Below are 6,000 nucleotides of genomic sequence, written 5' to 3'. Positions count from 1 at the left end.
ACTTTCAAGTTGCCAGCAAAAATACGGACAGCGGCCTCAGGACACCCCCATTTTGTTTATTTACGAACATTGCAGGACACCGCAGCGTCCTCAGGACACCCCCATTTTGTTTATTTACGAACATTGCAGGACACCGCGAGTGTTCTTAGAACACTTTCAACTTGCCAGTGAACAATACAGACTGTGTCCTTAGGACACCCCATTTTATTTAGTTACGAACATTTCAGGACACCGCGAGTGTTCTTAGAACACTTTCAAGTTGCCAGAGAACAATACAGACAGCGATCTTAGGACACCCCCATTTTGTTTATTTACGAACATTTCAGGACACCATGAGTGTTCTTAGAACACTTTCAACTTGCCAGGAAACAATACGGACAGCGTCCTCAGGACACCCCCATTTTGTTTATTTCCGAACATTTCAGGACACCACAAGTGTTCTTAGAACACTTTCAAGTTGCCAGCGAACAATACAGACTGTGTCCTTAGGACACCCCATTTTATTTAGTTACGAACATTTCAGGACACCGCGAGTGTTCTTAGAACACTTTCAAGTTGCCAGCGAACAATACAGACAGCGATCTTAGGACACCCCCATTTTGTTTATTTACGAACATTTCAGGACACCGTGAGTGTTCTTAGAACACTTTCAACTTGCCAGCAAACAATACGGACAGCGTCCTCAGGACAACCCCATTTTGTGTATTTACGAACATTTCAGGACACCGCGAGTGTTCTTAGAACACTTTCAACTTGCCAGGGAACAATACGGACAGCGTCCTCAGGACACCCCCATTGTGCTTATTTACGAACATTTCAGGACACCGTGAGTGTTCTTAGAACACTTTCAAGTTGCCAGCAAACAATATGGACAGCGTCCTCAGGACACCCCCATTGTGCTTATTTACGAACATTTCAGGACACCGTGAGTGTTCTTAGAACACTTTCAACTTGCCAGGGAACAATAGGGACAGCGCCCTCTGGACACCCCCATTTTGTTTATTTACGATCATTTCAGGACACCGCGAGTGTTCTTAGAACACTTTCAAGTTGCCAGCGAACAATATGGACAGCGTCCTCAGGACACCCCCATTTTGCTTATTTACGAACATTTCAGGACACCGTGAGTGTTCTTAGAACACTTTCAACTTGCCAGCGAATAATACGGACAGCGTCCTCAGGACACCCCCATTTTGTTTATTTACGACATGTCAGGACACCGCGAGTGTTCTTAGAACACTTTCAACTTGCCAGCTAACAATACGGACAGCGTCCTCAGGACACCCCCATTTCGTTTATTTACGAACATTGCAGGACACCGCGAGTGTTCTTAGAACACTTTCAATTTGCCAGCGAACAATACGGACAGCGGCCTCAGGACACCCCCATTTTGTTTATTTACGAACATTTCAGGACACCGCGAGTGTTCTTAGAACACTTTCAACTTGCCAGCGAACAATACGGACAGCGGCCTCAGGACACCCCCATTTTGTTTATTTACGAACATTTCAGGACACCGTGAGTGTTCTTAGAACACTTTCAACTTGCCAGAGAACAAAACGCACAGCGTCCTCAGGACACCCCCATTTTGTTTATTTACGAACATTTCAGGACACCACGAGTGTTCTTAGACACTTTCAAGTTGCCAGCGAACAATACGGACAGCGTCCTCAGGACACCCCCATTTTGTTTATTTATTAACATTTCAGGACACGGCGAGTGTTCTTAGAACACTTTCAACTTGCCAGCGAACAATACAGACAGCGTCCTCAGGACACCCTCTTTTTGTTTATTTACGAACATTTCAGGACACTGCGAGTGTTCTTAGAACACTTTCAACTTGCCAGCGAACAATACGGACAGTGTCCTCAGGACACCCCCTTTTTGTTTATTTACGAACATTTCAGGACACTGCAAGTGTTCTTAGAACACTTTCAAGTTCTCAGCAAACAATACGGACAGCTGCCTCAGGACACCTCCATTTTGTTTATTTACGAACATTTCAGGACACCGCAAGTGTTCTTAGAACACTTTCAAGTTGCCAGCGAACAATATGGACAGTGTCCTCAGGACACCACCATTTTGCTTATTTACGAACATTTCAGGACACCTTGAGTGTTCTTAGAACACTTTCAACTTGCCAGCGAACATTACGGACAGCGTCCTCAGGACACCCCCATTTTGTTTATTTACGAACATTTCAGGACACCGCAAGTGTTCTTAGAACACTTTCAAGTTGCGAGCGAAAAATATGGACAGCGTCCTCAGGACACCCCCATTTTGCTTATTTACAAACATTTCAGGACACCATGAGTGTTCTTAGAACACTTTCAAGTTGCCAATGAACAATACGGACAGCGTCCTCAGGAAACCCCCTTTTTGTTTATTTACGAACATTTCAGGACACTGCGAGTGTTCTTAGAACACTTTCAACTTGCCAGCGAACAATACGGACAGCATCCTCAGGACACCCCCATTTTGTTTATTTACAAACATTTCAGGACACCGCGAGTGTTATTAGAACACTTTCAAGTTCTCAGCGAACAATACGGACAGCGTCCTCTGGACACCCCCATTTTGTTTATTTACGATCATTTCAGAACACCGCGAGTGTTCTTAGAACACTTTCAAGTTGCCAGCGAACAATATGGACAGCATCCTCAGGACACCCCCATTTTGCTTATTTACGAACATTTCAGGACACCGTGAGTGTTCTCAGAACACTTTCAACTTGCCAGCGAACAATACGGACAGCGTCCTCAGGACACCCCCATTTTGTTTATTTACGAACATTTCAGGACACCGCAAGTGTTCTTAGAACACTTTCAAGTTGCCAGCGAACAATACAGACTGTGTCCTCAGGACACCCACATTTTGTTTAGTTACGAACATTTCAGGACACTGCGAGTGCTCTTAGAACACTTTCAACTTGCCAGCGAACAATACGGACAGCATCCTCAGGACACCCCCATTTTGTTTATTTTCGAACATTTCAGGACACTGCGAGTGCTCTTAGAACATTTTCAAGTTGCCAGCAAACAATACGGACAGCGTCCTCAGGACACCCTCATTTTGTTTATTAACGAACATTGCAGGACACCGCAGCGTCCTCAGGACACCCCCATTTTGTTTATTTACGAACATTGCAGGACACCGCGAGTGTTCTTAGAACACTTTCAACTTGCCAGCGAACAATACGGACAGCGTCCTCAGGACACCCCCATTTTGTTTATTTTCGAACATTTCAGGACACTGCGAGTGCTCTTAGAACACTTTCAACTTGCCAGCGAACAATACGGACAGCGTCCTCAGGACACCCCCATTTTGTTTATTTTCGAACATTTCAGGACACTGCGAGTGCTCTTAGAATACTTTCAAGTTGCCAGCAAACAATACGGACAGCGGCCTCAGGACACCCCCATTTTGTTAATTTACGAACATTGCAGGACACCGCAGCGTCCTCAGGACATCCCCATTTTGTTTATTTACGAACATTTCAGGACACCGCAAGTGTTCTTAGAACACTTTCAAGTTGCCAATGAACAATACGGACAGCGTCCTCAGGACACCCCCATTTTGTGTATTTACGAACATTTCAGGACACCGCAAGTGTTCTTAGAACACTTTCAACTTGCCAGGGAACAATACGGACAGCGTCCTCAGGACACCCCATTTTGTTTATTTACGAACATTTCAGGACACTGCAAGTTTTCTTAGAACACTTTCAAGTTCTCAGCAAACAATACGGACAGCTGCCTCAGGACACCTCCATTTTGTTTATTTACCAACATTTCAGGACACCGCAAGTGTTCTTAGAACACTTTCAACTTGCCAGCGAACATTACGGACAGCGTCCTCAGGACACCCCCATTTTGTTTATTTACGAACATTTCAGGACACCGCGAGTGTTCTTAGAACACTTTCAAGTTGCGAGCGAAAAATATGGACAGCGTCCTCAGGACACCCCCATTTTGCTTATTTACAAACATTTCAGGACACCATGAGTGTTCTTAGAACACTTTCAAGTTGCCAATGAACAATACGGACAGCGTCCTCAGGACACCCCATTTTGTTTATTTACGAACATTTCAGGACACCGCGAGTATTCTTAGAACACTTTCAACTTGCCAGCGAACAATACAGACAGGGTCCTCAGGAAACCCCCCTTTTGTTTATTTACGAACATTTCAGGACACCGCAAGTGTTCTTAGAACACTTTCAACTTGCCAGCGAACAATACGGACAGCATCCTCAGGACACCCCCATTTTGTTTATTTACAAACATTTCAGGACACCGCGAGTGTTCTTAGAACACTTTCAAGTTCTCAGCGAACAATACGGACAGCGTCCTCAGGACACCCCCATTTTGTTTATTTACGAACATTTGAGGACACCGCAAGTGTTCTTAGAACACTTTCAACTTGCCAGCGAACAATATGGACAGTGTCCTCAGGACACCCCCATTTTGCTTATTTACGAACATTTCAGGACACTGTGAGTGTTCTTAGAACACTTTCAACTTGCCAGCGAACAATACGGACAGCGTCCTCAGGACACCCCCATTTTGTTTATTTACAAACATTTCAGGACACCGCGAGTGTTCTTAGAACACTTTCAAGTTGCCAGCGAACAATACGTACAGCGTCGTCAGGACACCCCCATTTTGTTTATTTTCGAACATTTCAGGACACTGCGAGTGCTCTTAGAACACTTTCAAGTTGCCAGCAAACAATACGGACAGCGTCCTCAGGACACCCCCATTTTGCTTATTTATAAACATTTCCGGACACCGTGAGTGTTCTTCGAACACTTTCAACTTGCCAGCGAACAATACGGACAGCGTCCTCAGGACACCCCCTTTGTATTTATTTACGAACATTTCAGGACACCGCAAGTGTTCTTAGAACAGTTTCAAGTTGCCAGCGAACAATACGGACAGCGTCCTCAGGACACCCCCATTTTGTTTATTTTCGAACATTTCAGGACACTGCGAGTGCTCTTAGAATACTTTCAAGTTGCCAGCAAAAATACGGACAGCGGCCTCAGGACACCCCCATTTTGTTTATTTACGAACATTGCAGGACACTGCAGCGTCCTCAGGACACCCCCATTTTGTTTATTTACGAACATTGCAGGACACCGCGAGTGTTCTTAGAACACTTTCAACTTGCCAGTGAACAATACAGACTGTGTCCTTAGGACACCCCATTTTATTTAGTTACGAACATTTCAGGACACCGCGAGTGTTCTTAGAACACTTTCAAGTTGCCAGAGAACAATACAGACAGCGATCTTAGGACACCCCCATTTTGTTTATTTACGAACATTTCAGGACACCATGAGTGTTCTTAGAACACTTTCAACTTGCCAGCAAACAATACGGACAGCGTCCTCAGGACACCCCCATTTTGTTTATTTCCGAACATTTCAGGACACCACAAGTGTTCTTAGAACACTTTCAAGTTGCCAGCGAACAATACAGACTGTGTCCTTAGGACACCCCATTTTATTTAGTTACGAACATTTCAGGACACCGCGAGTGTTCTTAGAACACTTTCAAGTTGCCAGCGAACAATACAGACAGCGATCTTAGGACACCCCCATTTTGTTTATTTACGAACATTTCAGGACACCGTGAGTGTTCTTAGAACACTTTCAACTTGCCAGCAAACAATACGGACAGCGTCCTCAGGACAACCCCATTTTGTGTATTTACGAACATTTCAGGACACCGCGAGTGTTCTTAGAACACTTTCAACTTGCCAGGGAACAATACGGACAGCGTCCTCAGGACACCCCCATTGTGCTTATTTACGAACATTTCAGGACACCGTGAGTGTTCTTAGAACACTTTCAAGTTGCCAGCAAACAATATGGACAGCGTCCTCAGGACACCCCCATTGTGCTTATTTACGAACATTTCAGGACACCGTGAGTGTTCTTAGAACACTTTCAACTTGCCAGGGAACAATAGGGACAGCGCCCTCTGGACACCCCCAT

The sequence above is a fragment of the Ambystoma mexicanum genome, chromosome 4q, assembly GCF_040938575.1.
Source record: "Ambystoma mexicanum isolate Mex_15411 chromosome 4q, UKY_AmexF1_1, whole genome shotgun sequence".
Lineage (NCBI taxonomy): Eukaryota > Metazoa > Chordata > Amphibia > Caudata > Ambystomatidae > Ambystoma > Ambystoma mexicanum.
This window is presented reverse-complemented; position numbering follows the sequence as displayed.